Source organism: Bufo bufo, chromosome 6, assembly GCF_905171765.1.
Source record: "Bufo bufo chromosome 6, aBufBuf1.1, whole genome shotgun sequence".
Classification (NCBI taxonomy): Eukaryota; Metazoa; Chordata; class Amphibia; order Anura; family Bufonidae; genus Bufo; species Bufo bufo.
In genome coordinates, this window is record NC_053394.1 from 6078996 (window position 1) to 6102869 (window position 23874).

Here is a 23874-nt window from a genome sequence, read left to right on the forward strand (position 1 = left end):
TGAGTGCAGATCTGGAGTATAATACAGGATGTAACTCAGGATCAGTACGGGATAAGTAATGTATGTACACAGTGACTGCACCAGCAGAATAGTGAATGCAGCTCTGGAGTATAATACAGGGTGTAACTCAGAATCAGTACAGGATAAGTAATGTATGTACACAGTGACTGCACCAGCAGAATAGTGAGTGCAGCTCTGGAGGATAATACAGGATGTAACTCAGGATCAGTACAAGATAAGTAATGTATGTACACAGTGACTGCACCAGCAGAATAGTGAGTGCAGCTCTGGAGTATAATACAGGATATAACTCAGGATCAGTACAGGATAAGTCATGTATGTACACAGTGACTGCACCAGGAGAATAGTGAGTGCAGCTCTGGAGTATAATACAGGATGTAACTCAGGATCAGTACAGGATAAGTAATGTATGTACACAGTGACTGCACCAGCAGAATAGTGAGTGCAGATCTGGAGTATAATACAGGATGTAACTCAGGATCAGTACGGGATAAGTAATGTATGTACACAGTGACTGCACCAGCAGAATAGTGAGTGCAGCTCTGGAGGATAATACAGGATGTAACTCAGGATCAGTACAAGATAAGTAATGTATGTACACAGTGACTGCACCAGCAGAATAGTGAGTGCAGCTCTGGAGTATAATACAGGATATAACTCAGGATCAGTACAGGATAAGTAATGTATGTACACAGTGACTGCACCAGCAGAACAGTGAGTGCGGCTCTGGAGTATAATACAGGATGTAACTCAGGATCAGTACAGGATAAGTAATGTATGTACACAGTGACTGCACCAGCAGAATAGTGAGTGCAGCTCTGGAGTATAATACAGGATGTAATTCAGGATCAGTACAGGATATGTAATGTATGCACACAGTGACTGCACCAGCAGAATAGTGAGTGCAGCTCTGGAGTATAATACATGATGTAACTCAGGATCAGTACAGGATAAGTAATGTAATGTACACAGTGACTGCACCAGCAGAATAGTGAGTGCAGATCTGGAGTATAATACAGGATGTAACTCAGGATCAGTACGGGATAAGTAATGTATGTACACAGTGACTGCACCAGCAGAATAGTGAGTGCAGCTCTGGAGGATAATACAGGATGTAACTCAGGATCAGTACAAGATAAGTAATGTATGTACACAGTGACTGCACCAGCAGAATAGTGAGTGCAGCTCTGGAGTATAATGCAGGATGTAACTCAGGATCAGTACAGGATAAGTAATGTATGTACACAGTGACTGCACCAGCAGAATAGTGAGTGCAGCTCTGGAGTATAATACAGGATGTAACTCAGGATCAGTACAGGATAAGTAATGTATGTACACAGTGACTGCACCAGCAGAATAGTGAGTGCAGCTCTGGAGTATAATACAGGATATAACTCAGGATCAGTACAGGATAAGTAATGTATGTACACAGTGACTGCACCAGCAGAATAGTGAGTGCAGCTCTGGAGTATAATACAGGATGTAACTCAGGATCAGTACAGGATAAGTAATGTATGTACACAGTGACAGCACCAGCAGAATAGTGAGTGCAGCTCTGGAGTATAATACAGGATGTAACTGAGGATCAGTACAGGATAAGTAATGTATGTACACAGTGACTGCACCAGCAGAATAGTGAGTGCAGCTCTGGAGTATAATACAGGATGTAACTCAGGATCAGTACAGGATAAGTCATGTATGTACAGAGTGACTGCACCAGCAGAATAGTGAGTGCAGCTCTGGAGTATAATACAGGATGTAACTCAGGATCAGTACAGGATAAGTCATGTATGTACAGAGTGGTTGCTATGGATAAAAAAAGTTGTTCTTTTAGACAGTGTCAGGTATTTCTGCTGTGACTCATCTCCATATATGATCTGTATAATGGATTTCTGATGTCAGGATGTTGGTGATGTTTCAGTCCTCCCAGGGTTGATGATGGTCTCCTGCTATTTCTTTTCCTCGGGTCTTGCTTCTTGGCTGCTTTTTACTCCATTAGGACAGAGTTTGGTCCCAGTTAGGGATGAGCGAACCCGAACTGTATAGTTCGGGTTCGTACCGAATTTTGGGGTGTCCGTGACACGGACCCGAACATTTTTGTAAAAGTCCGTGTTCGGGTTCGGTGTTCGGCGCTTTCTTGGCGCTTTTTGAAAGGCTGCAAAGCAGCCAATCAACAAGCGTCATACTACTTGGCCCAAGAGGCCATCACAGCCATGCCTACTATTGGCATGGCTGTGATTGGCCAGTGCAGCATGTGACCCAGCCTCTATATAAGCTTGGGTCACGTAGCGCTGCACGTCACTCTGCTATGATCAGTATAGGGAGAGGTTGCAGCTGCGACATTAGGGCGAGATTAGGCAGATTAACTCCTCCAAAAGACTTCATTCTGTGATCGATCTACAGCTGTGGATCATTGAAGTGCTATTATTGACTTGCTCACTTTTTTGAGGCTGCCCAGAGCGTTTTTAGATCACTTTTTTTCTGGGGTGATCGGCGGCCATTTTGTGACTTGTGGTGCGCCAGCACGAGCTATCACCAAGTGCATTTAACCATCGATAGTGTGGTTATTTTGTGCTATATCCTACATCCGCTGCAGGCTGAGCCTGTGTCACCCAAGTGCATTTAACCATCAACAGTGTGGTTATTTTTTGGCCATATACTACATCAGGGGCAAGTTGAGCCTGTCACCCAGCGCCTAAAAAATAGACCTGACATTTCTATTCAACCAAATCTGCACTGTTTTAGCTGGTCAAGTTATTTGTAGTGACCGGAAAAGCACACTTTGTTCTGGGTTGAAAAACTATTCCCAAATTTGCCATTCTCAAAATTGTGGTGAATGGGAACAATGAGGAAAACATCTAATAAGGGACGCGGACGTGGACATGGTCGTGGTGGTGTTAGTGGACCCTCTGGTGCTGGGAGAGGACGTGGCCGATCTGCCACAGCCACACGTCTTAGTGAACCAACTACCTCAGGTCCCAGTAGCCGCCAGAATTTACAGCGATATTTGGTGGGGCCCAATGCCGTTCTAAGGATGGTAAGGCCTGAGCAGGTACAGGCATTAGTTAATTGGGTGGCCGACAGTGCATCCAGCACGTTCACATTATCTCCCACCCAGTCTACTGCAGAAAGCGCACAGATGGCGCATGAAAACCAAGCCCATCAGTCTGTCACATCACCCCCATGCATATCAGGGAAACTGTCTGAGCCTCAAGTTATGCAGCAGTCTCTTATGCTGTTTGAAGACTCTGCTGGCAGGGTTTCCCAAGGGCATCCACCTAGCCCTTCCCCAGGGGTGGAAGACATAGAATGCACTGACGCACAACCACTTATTTTTCCTGATGAGGACATGGGAATACCACCTCAGCATGTCTCTGATGATGACGAAACACAGGTTCCAACTGCTGCGTCTTTCTGCAGTGTGCAGACCGAAAAGGAGGTCAGGGGTCAAGACTGGGTGGAAGACGATGCAGGGGACGATGAGGTCCTAGACCCCACATGGAATGAAGGTCGTGCCACTGACTTTCACAGTTCGGAGGAAGAGGCAGCGGTGAGACCGAGCCAACAGCGTAGCAAAAGAGGGAGCAGTGGGCAAAATCAGAACACCCGCCGCCAAGAGACTCCGCCTGCTACTGACCGCCGCCATCTGGGACCGAGCACCCCAAAGGCAGCTTCAAGGAGTTCCCTGGCATGGCACTTCTTCAAACAATGTGCTGACGACAAGACCCGAGTGGTTTGCACGCTGTGCCATCAGAGCCTGAAGCGAGGCATTAACGTTCTGAACCTTAGCACAACCTGCATGACCAGGCACCTGCATGCAAAGCATGAACTGCAGTGGAGTAAACACCTTAAAAACAAGGAAGTCACTCAGGCTCCCCCTGCTACCTCTTCTGCTGCTGCCGCCTCGGCCTCTTCTGCTGCTGCCGCCGCCTCGGCCTCTTCCTCCGCCTCTGGAGGGACGTTGGCACCTGCCGCCCAGCAAACATGGGATGTGCCACCAACACCACCACCTGCGTCACCAAGCATCTCAACCATGTCACACGGCAGCGTTCAGCTCTCCATCTCACAAACATTTGAGAGAAAGCGTAAATTCCCACCTAGCCACCCTCGATCCCTGGCCCTGAATGCCAGCATTTCTAAACTACTGGCCTATGAAATGCTGTCATTCAGGCTGGTGGACACAGACAGCTTCAAACAGCTCATGTCACTTGCTGTCCCACAGTATGTTGTTCCCAGCCGCCACTACTTCTCCAAGAGAGCCGTGCCTTCCCTGCACAACCAAGTGTCCGATAAAATCAAGTGTGCACTGCGCAACGCCATCTGTGGCAAGGTCCACCTAACCACAGATACGTGGACCAGTAAGCACGGCCAGGGACGCTATATCTCCCTAACTGCACACTGGGTAAATGTAGTGGCGGCTGGGCCCCAGGCGGAGAGCTGTTTGGCGCACGTCCTTCCGCCGCCAAGGATCGCAGGGCAACATTCTTTGCCTCCTGTCTCCTCCTCCTCCTACTCAGCTTCCTCCTCCTCTTCTTCCACCTGCTCATCCAGTCAGCCACACACCTTCACCACCAACTTCAGCACAGCCCGGGGTAAACGTCAGCAGGCCGTTCTGAAACTCATATGTTTGGGGGACAGGCCCCACACCGCACAGGAGTTGTGGCGGGGTATAGAACAACAGACCGACGAGTGGTTGCTGCCGGTGAGCCTCAAGCCCGGCCTGGTGGTGTGCGATAATGGGCGAAATCTCGTTGCAGCTCTGGGACTAGCCGGTTTGACGCACATCCCTTGCCTGGCGCATGTGCTGAATTTGGTGGTGCAGAAGTTCATTCGCAACTACCCCGACATGTCAGAGCTGCTGCATAAAGTGCGGGTCGTCTGTGCGCGCTTCCGGCGTTCTCACCCTGCTGCTGCTCGCCTGTCAGCGCTGCAGCGTAACTTCGGTCTTCCCGCTCACCGCCTCATATGCGACGTGCCCACCAGGTGGAACTCCACCTTGCACATGCTGGACAGACTGTGCGAGCAGCAGCAGGCCATAGTGGAGTATCAGCTGCAGCACGCACGGGTCAGTCGCACTGCGGAACAGCACCACTTTACCACCAATGACTGGGCCTCCATGCGAGACCTGTGTGCCCTGTTGCGCTGTTTCGAGTACTCCACCAACATGGCCAGTGGCGATGACGCCGTTATCAGCGTTACAATACCACTTCTATGTCTCCTTGAGAAAACACTTAGGGCGATGATGGAAGAGGAGGTGGCCCAGGAGGAAGAGGAGGAAGAGGGGTCATTTTTAGCACTTTCAGGCCAGTCTCTTCGAAGTGACTCAGAGGGAGGTTTTTTGCAACACCAGAGGCCAGGTACAAATGTGGCCAGACAGGGCCCACTACTGGAGGACGAGGATGAGGAGGAGGTGGAGGAGGATGAGGATGAAGCAGGTTCACAGCGGGGTGGCACCCAAAGCAGCTCGGGCCTATCACTGGTGCGTGGCTGGGGGGAAACACAGGACGATGACGATACGCCTCCCACAGAGGACAGCTTGTCCTTACCTCTGGGCAGCCTGGCACACATGAGCGACTACATGCTGCAGTGCCTGCGCAACGACAGCAGAGTTGCCCACATTTTAACGTGTGCGGACTACTGGGTTGACACCCTGCTGGATCCCCGGTACAAAGACAATGTGCCCACCTTACTTCCCACACTGGAGCGTGATAGGAAGATGCGCGAGTACAAGCGCACGTTGGTAGACGCGCTACTGAGAGCATTCCCAAATGTCACAGGGGAACCAGTGGAAGCCCAAGGCGAAGGCAGAGGAGGAGCAAGAGGTCGCCAACGCAGCTGTGTCACGGCCAGCTCCTCTGAGGGCAGGGTTAGCATGGCAGAGATGTGGAAAAGTTTTGTCACCACGCCACAGCTAACTGCACCACCACCTGATACGGAACGTGTTAGCAGGAGGCAACATTTCACTAACATGGTGGAACAGTACCTGTGCACACCCCACCACGTACTGACTGATGGTTCGGCCCCATTCAACTTCTGGGTCTCCAAATTGTCCACGTGGCCAGAGCTAGCCTTTTATGCCTTGGAGGTGCTGGCCTGCCCGGCGGCCAGCGTTTTGTCTGAACGTGTATTCAGCACGGCAGGGGGCGTCATTACAGACAAACGCAGCCGCCTGTCTACAGCCAATGTGGACAAGCTGACGTTCATAAAAATGAACCAGGCATGGATCCCACAGGACCTGTCCATCCCTTGTGCAGATTAGATATTAACTACCTCCCCTTAACAATATATTATTCTACTCCAGGGCACTTCCTCATTCAATACTATTTTTAATTTCATTTTACCATTATATTAAGGGGCAACCCAAAGTTGAATGAACCTCTCCTCTGTCTGGGTGCCGGGGCCTAAATGTGTGACAGTGGCCTGTTCCAGTGGTGGGTGACGTGAAGCCTGATTCTCTGCTATGACATGAAGACTTATTCTGTGCTGACATAAGGCCAGATTCTCTGTTATGGGACCTCTCTCCTCTGCCTGGGTGCCTGGGCCTAAATGTGTGACAGTGGCCTGTTCCAGTGGTGGGTGACGTGAAGCCTGATTCTCTGCTATGACATGAAGACTGATTCTGCGCTGACATAAGGCCAGATTCTCTGTTACGCGACCTCTCTCCTCTGTCTGGGTGCCTGGGCCTAAATGTGTGACAGTGGCCTGTTCCAGTGGTGGGTGACGTGAAGCCTGATTCTCTGCTATGACATGAAGACAGAATCTGCGCTGACATAAGGCCAGATTCTCTGTTACGGGACCTCTCTCCTCTGCCTGGGTGCCTGGGCCTAAATGTGTGACAGTGGCCTGTTCCAGTGGTGGGTGACGTGAAGCCTGATTCTCTGCTATGACATGAAGACAGATTCTGCGCTGACATAAGGCCAGATTCTCTGTTACAGGACGTCTCTCCTCTGCCTGGGTGCCTGGGCCTAAATGTTTGACAGTGGCCTGTTCCAGTGGTGGGTGACGTGAAGCCTGATTCTCTGCTATGACATGAAGACAGATTCTGCGCTGACATAAGGCCAGATTCTCTGTTACGGGACCTCTCTCCTCTGCCTGGGTGCCTGGGCCTAAATGTGTGACAGTGGCCTGTTCCAGTGGTGGGTGACGTGAAGCCTGATTCTCTGCTATGACATGAATACAGATTCTGCGCTGACATAAGGCCAGATTCTCTGTTACGGGTCCGCTCTCCTCTGTCTGGGTGCCGGGGCCTAAATGTGTGACAGTGGCCTGTTCCAGTGGTGGGTGACGTGAAGCCTGATTCTCTGCTATGACATGAAGACAGAATCTGCGCTGACATAAGGCCAGATTCTCTGTTACGGGACCTCTCTCCTCTGCCTGGGTGCCTGGGCCTAAATGTGTGACAGTGGCCTGTTCCAGTGGTGGGTGACGTGAAGCCTGATTCTCTGCTATGACATGAAGACAGATTCTGCGCTGACATAAGGCCAGATTCTCTGTTACGGGACCTCTCTCCTCTGTCTAGGTGCCTGGGCCTAAATGTTTGACAGTGGCCTGTTCCAGTGGTGGGTGACGTGAAGCCTGATTCTCTGCTATGACATGAATACAGATTCTGCGCTGACATAAGGCCAGATTCTCTGTTACGGGACCGCTCTCCTCTGTCTGGGTGCCGGGGCCTAAATGTGTGACAGTGGCCTGTTCCAGTGGTGGGTGACGTGAAGCCTGATTCTCTGCTATGACATGAATACAGATTCTGCGCTGACATAAGGCCAGATTCTCTGTTACGGGACCTCTCTCCTCTGCCTGGGTGCCTGGGCCTAAATGTGTGACAGTAGCCTGTTCCAGTGGTGGGTGACGTGAAGCCTGATTCTCTGCTATGACATGAAGACAGATTCTGCGCTGACATAAGGCCAGATTCTCTGTTACGGGACCTCTCTCCTCTGCCTGGGTGCCTGGGCCTAAATGTGTGACAGTGGCCTGTTCCAGTGGTGGGTGACGTGAAGCCTGATTCTCTGCTATGACATGAATACAGATTCTGCGCTGACATAAGGCCAGATTCTCTGTTACGGGACCTCTCTCCTCTGCCTGGGCCTAAATGTGTGACAGTGGCCTGTTCCAGTGGTGGGTGACGTGAAGCCTGATTCTCTGCTATGACATGAAGACAGATTCTGTGCTGACATCAGGCCAGATTCTCTGTTACGGGAACTCTCTCCTCTGCCTGGGTGCCGGGGGCTAAATGTTTGACAGTGGCCTGTTCCAGTGGTGGGTGACGTGAAGCCTGATTCTCTGCTATGACATGAAGACAGATTCTGCGCTGACATAAGGCCAGATTCTCTGTTACGGGACCTCTCTCCTCTGCCTGGGTGCCTGGGCCTAAATGTGTGACAGTGGCCTGTTCCAGTGGTGGGTGACGTGAAGCCTGATTCTCTGCTATGACATGAAGACAGATTCTGTGCTGACATAAGGCCAGATTCTCTGTTACGGGACCTCTCTCCTCTGCCTGGGCCTAAATGTGTGACAGTGGCCTGTTCCAGTGGTGGGTGACGTGATGCCTGATTCTCTGCTATGACATGAAGACAGATTGTGCGCTGACATAAGGCCAGATTCTCTGTTACGGGACCTCTCTCCTCTGCCTGGGTGCCTGGGCCTAAATGTTTGACAGTGGCCTGTTCCAGTGGTGGGTGACGTGAAGCCTGATTCTCTGCTATGACATGAAGACAGATTCTGTGCTGACATAAGGCCAGATTCTCTGTTACGGGACCTCTCTCCTCTGCCTGGGTGCCGGGGCCTAAATGTGTGACAGTGGCCTGTTCCAGTGGTGGGTGACGTGAAGCCTGATTCTCTGCTATGACATGAAGACTGATTCTGCGCTGACATGAAGCCAGATTCTCTGCTATGGCATGAAGAGACTGATTCTCTGCTGACATGAAGCCAGATTCTTTGCTATGGCATGAAGAGACTGATTCTCTGCTGACGTGAAGACTGATTCTCTGCTATGGGACCTCTGTCCAATTGATATTGGTTCATTTTTATTTTTTTTATTTTTATTTTAATTCATTTCCCTATCCACATTTGTTTGCAGGGGATTTACCTACATGTTGCTGCCTTTTGCTGCCCTCTAGCTCTTTCCTGGGCTGTTTTACAGCCTTTTTAGTGCCCAAAAGTTCGGGTCCCCATTGACTTCAATGGGGTTCGGGTTCAGGACGAAGTTCGGGTCGGGTTCGGATCCCGAACCCGAACATTTCCGGGAAGTTCGGCCGAACTTCTCGAACCCGAACATCCAGGTGTTCGCTCAACTCTAGTCCCAGTGTCTACATGCCCTCTCAGGTGGTCTGTGGCAGGCCCCCTCCCTCAGCACTGGTTCAGGCGCTGTCCCCCCCATAACACCGTCTACTACAGGCTCAGCAGTCGTGTGTATTACAGCCAGGACACAAGGCTTAGAAAAGAAGAGGATCTGAGAGCTGTGCCATATATAAGGGACGAGGGGCCTTTATGTAACCGCCAACTGCTTCATAGTTCTGCATGTGTCGCCGTCACACAGCTTTCCTAGGCTCCTGCATGACAGGGCAGCCATGCTGCTGTGGTTATAGGGCAGATGCTCAGAGATCTGAATGGATGGATCTGGGGGTTCACTTCTTCATAGTCGAGATCCAGAGACCATCCACACCTCTCATGTGTTAATCTCTGCGGCCACAGTAAGTAAATGGCTGCGCCAGGGGTTGCGGGTTTATCCGGATGATATGGCAGCGCAGGATTGCAGCAAGGAGCGATCTTCTCTTAATAAGCCGTTTGTTAGTAAAAAGCTTTTAAAACCATTTTTAGTGATTTTCATTTGTTTTTCAAACCTATTTTTATGGAAGCAAATTATAATAGTGAGAGCGGTCGTATATCAGTGTTATGGCTGCGCGGCAGACAGTTATATGGGAGCGCGGCATTATAATTAGCAAAGCTACAGTATTTGCAGAAGGAAACGAGCTGCAGACGTGTTCAGTAACACAATGTGACCTCCCAGGGCGCGAGAGGCTGCGGGGAAGAAACTAACATATAGGGAGCACCTATAACCAATGAGCGCCCCTATATATAGTCAGACTGTGATCTCACCATATATATATATAGTCACACACTGATCTCCTCCTATATATACAGTCACACTGTGATCTCCTCCTATATACAGTCACACTGTGATCTCCTCCTATATACAGTCACACTGTGATCTCTCCCTATATACAGTCACGCTGTGATCTCCTCCTATATATAGTCACGCTGTGATCTCCTCCTATATACAGTCACACACTGATCTCCTCCTATATATACAGTCACACACTGATCTCCTCCTATATACAGTCACACTGTGATCTCCTCCTATATACAGTCACACTGTGATCTCTCCCTATATACAGTCACACCGTGATCTCTCCCTATATACAGTCACACCGTGATCTCCTCCTATATACAGTCACACTGTGATCTCCTCCTATATACAGTCACACTGTGATCTCCCCCTATATACAGTCACACTGTGATCTCCTCCTATATACAGTCACACCGTGATCTCCTCCTATATACAGTCACACTGTGATCTCTCCCTAAATACAGTCACACTGTGATCTCCTCCTATATACAGTCACACTGTGATCTCCCCCTATATACAGTCACACTGTGATCTCCTCCTATATACAGTCACACTGTGATCTCCTCCTATATACAGTCACACCGTGATCTCCTCCTATATACAGTCACACCGTGATCTCCTCCTATATACAGTCACACCGTGATCTCCTCCTATATACAGTCACACTGTGATCTCTCCCTATATACAGTCACACTGTGATCTCCTCCTATATACAGTCACACCGTGATCTCCTCCTATATATAGTCACGCTGTGATCTCCTCCTATATACAGTCACACACTAATCTCTCCCTATATACAGTCACACTGTGATCTCCTCCTATATACAGTCACACTGTGATCTCCTCCTATATACAGTCACACCGTGATCTCCTCCTATATACAGTCACACTGTGATCTCTCCCTATATACAGTCACACTGTGATCTCCTCCTATATATAGTCACACTGTGATCTCCTTCTATATACAGTCACACCGTGATCTCCTCCTATATACAGTCACACTGTGATCTCTCCCTATATACAGTCACACTGTGATCTCCTCCTATATACAGTCACACTGTGATCTCCTCCTATATACAGTCACACACTGATCTCCTCCTATATATAGTCACACTGTGATCTCCTTCTATATACAGACACGCTGTGATCTCCTCCTATATACAGTCACACCGTGATCTCCTCCTATATACAGTCACGCTGTGATCTCCTCCTATATACAGTCACACTGTGATCTCCTCCTATATACAGTCACACTGTGATCTCCTCCTATATACAGTCACACTGTGATCTCCTCCTATATACAGTCACACTGTGATCTCCTCCTATATACAGTCACACCGTGATCTCCTCCTATATACAGTCACACTGTGATCTCTCCCTATATACAGTCACACTGTGATCTCCTCCTATATACAGTCACACCGTGATCTCCTCCTATATATAGTCACGCTGTGATCTCCTCCTATATACAGTCACACACTAATCTCTCCCTATATACAGTCACACTGTGATCTCCCCCCTGTATACAGTCACACCGTGATCTCCTCCTATATACAGTCACACCGTGATCTCTCCCTATATACAGTCACACTGTGATCTCCTCCTATATACAGTCACACTGATCTCCTCCTATATATACAGTCACACTGTGATCTCTCCCTATATACAGTCACACTGTGATCTCCTCCTATATACAGTCACACTGTGATCTCCTCCTATATACAGTCACACCGTGATCTCCTCCTATATACAGTCACACTGTGATCTCTCCCTATATACAGTCACACTGTGATCTCCTCCTATATACAGTCACACACTGATCTCCTCCTATATATAGTCACACTGTGATCTCCTTCTATATACAGTCACGCTGTGATCTCCTCCTATATACAGTCACACTGTGATCTCCTCCTATATACAGTCACACCGTGATCTCCTCCTATATACAGTCACACTGTGATCTCCTCCTATATACAGTCACACTGTGATCTCCTCCTATATACAGTCACACCGTGATCTCCTCCTATATACAGTCACACTGTGATCTCCTCCTATATACAGTCACACTCTGATCTCCTCCTATATACAGTCACGCTGTGATCTCCTCCTATATACAGTCACACTGTGATCTCCTCCTATATACAGTCACACTGTGATCTCCTCCTATATACAGTCACACCGTGATCTCCTCCTATATACAGTCACACTGTGATCTCCTCCTATATACAGTCACACTCTGATCTCCTCCTATATACAGTCACGCTGTGATCTCCTCCTATATACAGTCACACTGTGATCTCTCCCTAAATACAGTCACACTGTGATCTCCCCCTATATACAGTCACACTGTGATCTCCTCCTATATACAGTCACACTGTGATCTCCTCCTATATACAGTCACACCGTGATCTCCTCCTATATACAGTCACACTGTGATCTCCTCCTATATACAGTCACACTCTGATCTCCTCCTATATACAGTCACGCTGTGATCTCCTCCTATATACAGTCACACTGTGATCTCTCCCTAAATACAGTCACACTGTGATCTCCCCCTATATACAGTCACACTGTGATCTCCTCCTATATACAGTCACACCGTGATCTCCCCCTATATACAGTCACACCGTGATCTCCCCCTATATACAGTCACACCGTGATCTCCTCCTATATACAGTCACACTGTGATCTCCTCCTATATATATAGTCACACTGTGATCTCCTCCTATATACAGTCACACTGTGATCTCCTCCTATATACAGTCACACTGTGATCTCCTCCTATATACAGTCACACTGTGATCTCCCCCTATATACAGTCACACTGTGATCTCCCCCTATATACAGTCACACTGTGATCTCCTCCTATATACAGTCACGCTGTGATCTCCTCCTATATATAGTCACGCTGTGATCTCCTCCTATATACAGTCACGCTGTGATCTCCTCCTATATACAGTCACACTGTGATCTCCTCCTATATATATAGTCACACTGTGATCTCCTCCTATATACAGTCACACTGTGATCTCCTCCTATATACAGTCACACTGTGATCTCCTCCTATATACAGTCACACTGTGATCTCCCCCTATATACAGTCACACTGTGATCTCCCCCTATATACAGTCACACTGTGATCTCCTCCTATATACAGTCACGCTGTGATCTCCTCCTATATACAGTCACGCTGTGATCTCCTCCTATATACAGTCACACTGTGATCTCCTCCTATATACAGTCACGCTGTGATCTCCTCCTATATATAGTCACGCTGTGATCTCCTCCTATATATATATATAGCTGGTATGTAGAGTTTCTGCTTCATGGGACACGATATGCAGAGAGGTCCAGTATCTCCCATAGAGAGAACCATCTCGCTAGCGCCACCTATTGACAGCATCTCCTCACTTCCATAAGCCTCCATACAGGACTGGTCTCTTTCAGGAGATTCAGCACTTAGCAGCTTCCACGGCTTCGCATCCAGCCAGATAAAATCCGTACAGACCAGGGGCAAGCACCCCAAACCTGCGGTCTACAGAGGGATATCTGTGCTCCCTTGTCACACCCCAGGGTTTGTTGGAAAGTCAGATCTTGCCTCACAGGGGCCACTTCCAATAGGTGGCGCTGGTGAGAGGGTTATCTTTCTTGGGAGATACCGTTTTGCACAACCTTGTGAGCAGAAAGGAATGTAAATAATGATTATTCCCATTTACTGGCAGCAAGCAGAGATCTTGAAAATGGGGAGAAACTGGAAGAAAGTCTAATGCACGCGTTTTAACAAAACAAGAGATCCTGGAGGCTGCCGGGGGCCCATGTACCACAGTAAGGGCCCTGCGGAGGGCGAGGGTGGAGCGTTGCAGGGGGGCACTTACTTTTACACAGCACATCGGACACAATCTGCGAGCTGATGATTAATGGGCGACCGTCCCACTGTCCGCCGCGCTGGCCCCTCCCCCACTATCAGCCCCGCCGCTGATCCACACATCTCGGATCCCGTGAAATCTTCTCCCCCGACAATAATAATAATTCCGTCTGGCGAGGAGACGAGACGCATCAATCCTTAATTTCTCCATCCAATCTTCTAATTGCTTTCTTGGCACGCGGCGCGGCCGATCACATGACCCCTCTACTGCGCATTTCAGTAATGTCATAACTTAAATAAAGAGGAAGTCCGTGGGGGGAGGGGTCCAGGCTGCAGCGCAGTCATGGAGGACGCCCCCGCATTGTGCAGAACCAGAGATTCAGTCCAAGGCGACGCTGGGAACAAACGGCGTCCACACTCAGCACAAAGTCATGGCGGCCGCCGGGACACGAATCAGCACCTCAGAATCGGAAATACGGAAAATGTGATTGTCAAGACCCCTCCCCCGCTCAGAGGTGACCGTGCTCTGCACACCCCCAAAGCCAAGAACCCTCCCCCGCTCAGAGGTGACCAGGCCCTACACATCCAAAAAGCCAGGACCCCTCCCCCGCTCAGAGGTGACCAGGCCCTACACATCCAAAAAGCCAGGACCCCTCCCCCGCTCAGAGGTGACCATGCTCTCCACACCCCCAAAGCCAAGACCCCTCCCCCGCTCAGAGGTGACCAGGCCCTACACATCCAAAAAGCCAGGACCCCTCCCCCGCTCAGAGGTGACCAGGCCCTACACATCCAAAAAGCCAGGACCCCTCCCCCGCTCAGAGGTGACCATGCTCTCCACACCCCCAAAGCCAAGACCCCTCCCCCGCTCAGAGGTGACCGTGCTCTGCACACCCCCAAAGCCAAGACCCCTCCCCCGCTCAGAGGTGACCGTGCTCTGCACACCCCCAAAGCCAAGAACCCTCGCCCGCTCAGAGGTGACCAGGCCCTACACATCCAAAAAGCCAAAATCCCTCCCCCGCTCAGAGGTGACCAGACCCTGCACATCCAAAAAGCCAGGACCCCTCCCCCGCTCAGAGGTGACCATGCTCTGCACACCCCCAAAGCCGAGACCCCTCGATCGCTCACAGATGACCATGCTCTGTACACTCCCAAAGTCGAGACCCCTCCCCCGCTCAGTGATGTCCATGCTCTGCACCCCCCTAAATCCGAGACCCATCCCCCGCTCAGTGATGTCCATGCTCTGCACACACCCAAAGCACACCCTTAAAGCCGAGACCCCTCCCCCGCAAAGTGATGTTTATGCTCTGCACCCCCCCAAAGCAGAGACCCCTCCCCTGCTCAGAGGTGGCCATGCTCTGAACACCCCCAAATCCGAGACCCCTCTCCAGCTCAGAGGTGGCCATGCTCTGAACACCCCCAAATCTGAGGACCCTCCCCCGCTCATAGATGACCATGCTCTCCCACCGCCAAAGCTGAGAGCCCTCTCCCACTACAAAGTGACCGCTCTTTGCACAACACCAAAGCAGTGAGCCCTCCTCTGCCAAGAGACAACCATGCTCTGCACACTACCAAAGCCAAGAGCCTTCACCACTCAGAGACGACTGTGCTCTGCACACCACCAAAGCCGAGAGCTCACCCCCGCTCAGAGACAACCATGCTCTGCACACTACCAAAGCCAAGAGCCCTCCCCTGCTCAGAGACAACCATGCACTGCACACTACTAAAGCCAAGAGCCCTCCCCACTCAGAGACGACTGTGCTCTGCACACTACCAAAGCCAAGAGCCCTGCCCCCCTCAGAGACAACCATGCTCTGCACACTACTAAAGCTAAGAGTCCTCCCCACTCAGAGACGACTGTGCTCTGCAGCCACATCATGTTTTATGATCCAGTCACATTTCTGCTACTTCAGACTGTAGAGCTGCCCCTGCTGGATCAGGGTCTGTACAGAGCATGCTCCACTGTGCTGAAGGAGAACATGCAGCAGGCGCAGCGCAGTAGAGAAGAGTGTAGTGCAACACTTTATCTCTGCTAAGCAGGAGCTGTAAAAATTTTGAATATAGATCTAGATGTGACAAAAGTAGAATGCAAGCATCTCAGCACGACATGATGGATGCTAGTAACTGCTAGCATCCATCACTTGGCACGGACAGATACTATTAAGTACTCCAGTCACACCCAGAGCGGCATTCACAAGTCTGTTGACTTCCCACTGACCAAGTGCACTGTATTGTGTGAGGTCAGGAATCCTCTGCACAGTGAGGTCTGACTGTGAAAATAGTGTTCTGTCCCTATTTACCACAAGCAGAATTGTGAATGCAGCTCTAGATGTGACTGGAGTATAAGATCTGATGTAACACATAAGTAAAGTTTCTATATTCACGGGATGGGGTCACAGTGTACCTCTAGTTCTGAACTGCAGGGAACATCTACATAAATCCTGACTGCGATCCCGCCATCTGGATGTTTTTTTAATGCTCCCCTCTCAGATTTCATCGCACTTTTATAATCAGAGAAGGGAATGAACATATTCATATTTTATGTCTATTGTTCCACAGTCGCAACTTGCAATATTACACTCTGCGCAGGATTTTAAAGGGAAAGTAAATCCCATAATCTGAGTTGATAACAGGGGGCAATAGACTGTATTCTCCTGTCCTACAGTCATCCTCTCCTCTGAAATGGCTGATAACAGGGGGCAATAGACTGTATTCTCCTGTCCTACAGTCATCCTCTCCCCTGAAATGGCTGATAACAGGGGGCAATAGACTGTATTCTCCTGTCCTACAGTCATCCTCTCCCCCTGAAATGGCTGATAACAGGGAGCAATAGACTGTATTCTCCTGTCCTACAGTCATCCTCTCCCCTGAAATGGCTGATAACAGGGAGCAATAGATTGTATTCTCCTGTCCTACAGTCGTCCTCTCCCCTGAAATGTCTGATAACAGGGAGCAATAGACTGTATTCTCCTGTCCTACAGTCGTCCTCTCCCCTGAAATGGCTGATAACAGGGAGCAATAGACTGTATTCTCCTATCCTACAGTCATCCTCTCCCCTGAAATGGCTGATAACAGGGGGCAATAGACTGTATTCTCCTGTCCTACAGTCGTCCTCTCCCCTGAAATGTCTGATAACAGGGAGCAATAGACTGTATTCTCCTGTCCTACAGTCGTCCTCTCCCCTGAAATGTCTGATAACAGGGAGAAATAGACTGTATTCTCCTGTCCTACAGTCATCCTCTCCCCTGAAATGGCTGATAACAGGGGGCAATAGATTGTATTCTCCTGTCCTACAGTCATCCTCTCCCCTGAAATGGCTGATAACAGGGGGCAATAGACTGTATTCTCCTGTCCTACAGTCATCTTCTCCCCTGAAATGGCTGATAACAGGGAGCAATATACTGTATTCTCCTGTCCTACAGTCATCCTCTCCCCTGAAATGGCTGATAACAGGAGGCAATAGACTGTATTCTCCTGTCCTACAGTCATCCTCTCCTCTGAAATGGCTAATAACAGGGGGCAATAGACTGTATTCTCCTGTCCTACAGTCATCCTCTCCCCTGAAATGGCTGATAACAGGAGGCAATAGACTGTATTCTCCTGTCCTACAGTCATCCTCTCCTCTGAAATGGCTGATAACAGGGGGCAATAGATTGTATTCTCCTGTCCTACAGTCATCCTCTCTCCTGAAATGGCTGATAACAGGGGGCAATAGACTGTATTCTCCTGTCCTACAGTCATCCTCTCCCCTGAAATGGCTGATAACAGGGGGCAATAGACTGTATTCTCCTGTCCTACAGTCATCTTCTCCCCTGAAATGGCTGATAACAGGGAGCAATAGACTGTATTCTCCTGTCCTACAGTCATCCCCTCCCCTGAAATGTCTGATAACAGGGAGCAATAGACTGTATTCTCCTGTCCTACAGTCGTCCTCTCCCCTGAAATGGCTGATAACAGGGAGCAATAGACTGTATTCTCCTATCCTACAGTCATCCTCTCCTCTGAAATGGCTGATAACAGGGGGCAATAGACTGTATTCTCCTGTCCTACAGTCATCCTCTCCCCTGAAATGGCTGATAACAGGGGGCAATAGACTGTATTCTCCTGTCCTACAGTCATCCTCTCCCCTGAAATGACTGATAACAGGGGCAATAGACTGTATTCTCCTGTACTACAGTCATCCTCTCCCCTGAAATGGCTGATAACAGGGGCAATAGATTGTATTCTCCTGTCCTACAGTCATCCTCTCCCCTGACATGGCTGATAACAGGGAGCAATAGACTGTATTCTCCTGTCCTACAGTCATCCTCTCCCCTGAAATGGCTGATAACAGGGAGCAATAGACTGTATTCTCCTGTCCTACAGTCATCCTCTCCCCTGAAATGGCTGATAACAGGGAGCAATAGACTGTATTCTCCTGTCCTACAGTCGTCCTCTCCCCTGAAATGTCTGATAACAGGGAGCAATAGACTGTATTCTCCTGTCCTACAGTCGTCCTCTCCCCTGAAATGGCTGATAACAGGGAGCAATAGACTGTATTCTCCTATCCTACAGTCATCCTCTCCCCTGAAATGGCTGATAACAGGGGGCAATAGACTGTATTCTCCTGTCCTACAGTCATCCTCTCCCCTGAAATGGCTGATAACAGGAGGCAATAGACTGTATTCTCCTGTCCTACAGTCATCCTCTCCTCTGAAATGGCTAATAACAGGGGGCAATAGACTGTATTCTCCTGTCCTACAGTCATCCTCTCCCCTGAAATGGCTGATAACAGGGGGCAATAGATTGTATTCTCCTGTCCTACAGTCATCCTCTCCCCTGAAATGGCTGATAACAGGGGGCAATAGACTGTATTCTCCTGTCCTACAGTCATCCTCTCCCCTGAAATGGCTGATAACAGGGGGCAATAGATTGTATTCTCCTGTCCTACAGTCATCCTCTCCCCTGAAATGGCTGATAACAGGGGGCAATAGACTGTATTCTCCTGTCCTACAGTCATCCTCTCCCCTGAAATGGCTGATAACAGGGAGCAATAGACTGTATTCTCCTGTCCTACAGTCATCCTCTCCCCTGAAATGACTGATAACAGGGGCAATAGACTGTATTCTCCTGTACTACAGTCATCCTCTCCCCTGAAATGGCTGATAACAGGGGCAATAGATTGTATTCTCCTGTCCTACAGTCATCCTCTCCCCTGACATGGCTGATAACAGGGAGCAATAGACTGTATTCTCCTGTCCTACAGTCATCCTCTCCCCTGAAATGGCTGATAACAGGGAGCAATAGACTGTATTCTCCTGTCCTACAGTCATCCTCTCCCCTGAAATGGCTGATAACAGGGAGCAATAGACTGTATTCTCCTGTCCTACAGTCGTCCTCTCCCCTGAAATGTCTGATAACAGGGAGCAATAGACTGTATTCTCCTGTCCTACAGTCGTCCTCTCCCCTGAAATGGCTGATAACAGGGAGCAATAGACTGTATTCTCCTATCCTACAGTCATCCTCTCCCCTGAAATGGCTGATAACAGGGGGCAATAGACTGTATTCTCCTGTCCTACAGTCATCCTCTCCCCTGAAATGGCTGATAACAGGAGGCAATAGACTGTATTCTCCTGTCCTACAGTCATCCTCTCCTCTGAAATGGCTAATAACAGGGGGCAATAGACTGTATTCTCCTGTCCTACAGTCATCCTCTCCCCTGAAATGGCTGATAACAGGGGGCAATAGATTGTATTCTCCTGTCCTACAGTCATCCTCTCCCCTGAAATGGCTGATAACAGGGGGCAATAGACTGTATTCTCCTGTCCTACAGTCATCCTCTCCCCTGAAATGGCTGATAACGGGGGGCAATAGATTGTATTCTCCTGTCCTACAGTCATCCTCTCCCCTGAAATGGCTGATAACAGGGGGCAATAGACTGTATTCTCCTGTCCTACAGTCATCTTCTCCCCTGAAATGGCTGATAACAGGGAGCAATAGACTGTATTCTCCTGTCCTACAGTCATCCCCTCCCCTGAAATGTCTGATAACAGGGAGCAATAGACTGTATTCTCCTGTCCTACAGTCGTCCTCTCCCCTGAAATGGCTGATAACAGGGAGCAATAGACTGTATTCTCCTATCCTACAGTCATCCTCTCCTCTGAAATGGCTGATAACAGGGGGCAATAGACTGTATTCTCCTGTCCTACAGTCATCCTCTCCCCTGAAATGGCTGATAACAGGGGGCAATAGACTGTATTCTCCTGTCCTACAGTCATCCTCTCCCCTGAAATGACTGATAACAGGGGCAATAGACTGTATTCTCCTGTACTACAGTCATCCTCTCCCCTGAAATGGCTGATAACAGGGGCAATAGATTGTATTCTCCTGTCCTACAGTCATCCTCTCCCCTGACATGGCTGATAACAGGGGGCAATAGACTGTATTCTCCTGTCCTACAGTCATCCTCTCCCCTGCAATGGCTGATAACAGGGGGCAATAGACTGTATTCTCCTGTCCTACAGTCATCCTCTCCTCTGAAATGGCTGATAACAGGGAGCAATAGACTATATTCTCCTGTCCTACAGTCATCCTCTCCTCTGAAATGGCTGATAACAGGGGGCAATAGACTGTATTCTCCTGTCCTACAGTCATCCTCTCCTCTGAAATGGCTGATAACAGGGAGAAATAGACTGTATTCTCCTGTCCTACAGTCATCCTCTTCCCTGAAATGTCTGATAACAGGGGGCAATAGACTGTATTCTCCTGTCCTACAGTCATCTCTCCCCTGAAATGGCTGATAACAGGGGGGCAATAGATTGTATTCTCCTGTCCTACAGTCATCCTCTCCCCTGAAATGGCTGATAACAGGGAGCAATAGACTGTATTCTCCTGTCCTACAGTCATCCTCCCCCCTGAAATGGCTGATAACAGGGGGCAATAGGCTGTATTCTCCTGTCCTACAGTCATCCTCTCCCCTGAAATGGCTGATAACAGGGGGCAATAGATTGTATTCTCCTGTCCTACAGTCATCCTCTCTCCTGAAATGGCTGATAACAGGGAGCGATAGACTGTATTCTCCTGTCCTACAGTCATCCTCTCCCCTGAAATGGCTGATAACAGGGGCAATAGACTGTATTCTCCTGTCCTACAGTCATCCTCTCCCCTGAAATGGCTGATAACAGGGGGCAATAGACTGTATTCTCCTGTCCTACAGTCATCCTCTCCCCTGAAATGGCTGATAACAGGGGGCAATAGATTGTATTCTCCTGTCCTACAGTCATCCTCTCCCCTGAAATGGCTGATAACAGGGGGCAATAGATTGTATTCTCCTGTCCTACAGTCATCCTCTCCCCTGAAATGGCTGATAACAGGGAGCAATAGACTGTATTCTCCTGTCCTACAGTCATCCTCTCCCCTGAAATGGCTGATAACAGGGGGCAATAGACTGTATTCTCCTGTCCTACAGTCATCCTCTCCCCTGAAATGGCTGATAACAGGGGGCAATAGACTGTATTCTCCTGTCCTACAGTCATCCTCTCCCCTGAAATGGCTGATAACAGGGGGCAATAGACTGTATTCTCCTGTCCTACAGTCATCCTCTCCCCTGAAATGGCTGATAACAGAAGGCAATAGACTGTATTCTCCTGTCCTACAGTCATCCTCTCCCCTGAAATGGCTGATAACAGGGGGCAATAGACTGTATTCTCCTGTCCTACAGTCATCCTCTCCCCCTGAAATGGCTGATAACAGGGGGCAATAGACTGTATTCTCCTGTCCTACAGTCATCCTCTCCCCTGAAATGGCTGATAACAGGGAGCAATAGACTGTATTCTCCTGTCCTACAGTCATCCTCTCCCCTGAAATGGCTGATAACAGGGGGCAATAGACTGTATTCTCCTGTCCTACAGTCATCCTCTCCCCTGAAATGGCTGATAACAGAGGGCAATAGATTGTATTCTCCTGTCCTACAGTCATCCTCTTCCCTGAAATGGCTGATAACAGGGAGCAATAGACTGTATTCTCCTGTCCTACAGTCATCCTCTCCCCTGAAATGGCTGATAACAGGGGGCAATAGACTGTATTCTCCTGTCCTACAGTCATCCTCTCCCCTGAAATGGCTGATAACAGAGGGCAATAGATTGTATTCTCCTGTCCTACAGTCATCCTCTTCCCTGAAATGGCTGATAACAGGGGGCAATAGACTGTATTCTCCTGTCCTACAGTCATCCTCTCCCCTGAAATGGCTGATAACAGGGGGCAATAGACTGTATTCTCCTGTCCTACAGTCATCCTCTCCCCGGCCTGTAAGGGCTGATAACAGGGGGCAATAGACTGTATTCTCCTGTGCTACAGTCATCCTCTCCCCTGAAATGGCTGATAACAGGGGGCAATAGACTGTATTCTCCTGTCCTACAGTCATCCTCTCCCCTGAAATGGCTGATAACAGGGGGCAATAGACTGTATTCTCCTGTCCTACAGTCATCCTCTCCCCTGAAGTGGCTGATAACAGGGGGCAATAGACTGTATTCTCCTGTCCTACAGTCATCCTCCCCCTGAAATGGCTGATAACAGGGGCAATAGACTGTATTCTCCTGTCCTACAGTCATCCTCTCCCCTGAAATGGCTGATAACAGGGGGCAATAGATTGTATTCTCCTGTCCTACAGTCATCCTCTCCCCTGAAATGGCTGATAACAGGGGCAATAGACTGTATTCTCCTGTCCTACAGTCATCCTCTCCCCTGAAATGGCTGATAACAGGGGGCAATAGACTGTATTCTCCTGTCCTACAGTCATCCTCTCCCCTGAAATGGCTGATAACAGGGGGCAATAGACTGTATTCTCCTGTCCTACAGTCATCCTCTCCCCTGAAATGGCTGATAACAGGGGGCAATAGACTGTATTCTCCTGTCCTACAGTCATCCTCTCCCCTGAAATGGCTGATAACAGGAGGCAATAGACTGTATTCTCCTGTCCTACTGGAGTAGAGGATGATGCAGTGTACTATGTGACCTTGGCTGAGATCTTAGGTTAGGTTCACATTGGAGGAGGTTTTGGAGCAGATTTCCCTGCACGTTTATCAGCTGAAGCCCAAAGCAGCTTCAAAAGAAATGGGAAATATATAGAAAGGACCTTCTCCTTCCTGCTGGATACACTTTTGGTTTTGGCTGAAAAACTTGCAGGATAATCTGCCCCAAAAACCTTCTCTGACCTACCCTTAGACATGTAGATCAATACTGATGGATTTTAGATACTGGGATTGAAAATGCAGCTCTGGGTGTAACTGGAGTATAACCTGCAATCTACTAAAGATGTGTATGGGACTGTATGGCTACTGTAGGGTATTATATAGTGAGACCCTATGAGAAGACCACCCACTAGAAGGTCACCCATCCTGAAAAAACAACCATGAAGGCCAGTCCCTGAGAAGACCATCCCTATGAGAAGACCACCCACCTAGAAGACCTCCCTCTGAGAAGACCACCCACCTAGAAGACCTCTCCCACAGAAGACCATCCCTATGAGAAGACCACCCACCTAGAAGACCTCTCCCACAGAAGACCAGCCCTATGAGAAAACCACCCAATGAAAAGACCATCCCCAAAGACCACCCCTGAGGTGAGCCCTAAATAACAGAGGGGGCAGGAGCAACTAACGCATCGGCTGCTGCAACCAGGGACATACGGACAAAGAGCTGTCCCGGGAATATAACTACTCCACCTATCGTGTGATGATGATGAGCACAGATAGCAGTCACACCTGGGCTCTGGAGCATGAGGGGCCCCTACACACAGCAAGTAGGGGCCAATAACTTCGATGGTTCACAATTTTTTTGTTCAAGGCATTCAAACAATTCCTTACCATTTCCGAGATCTCTGCTTGCTG

General features: G+C 49.2%; 1 protein-coding gene across 1 annotated transcript in view; it reads right to left on the reverse strand.

Annotated features, from left to right (window-relative positions):
* ATRNL1 (attractin like 1) overlaps positions 1-23874 on the reverse strand; it is a 453110-nt gene that overhangs the window by 26657 nt on the left and 402579 nt on the right. The window lies entirely within an intron of this gene.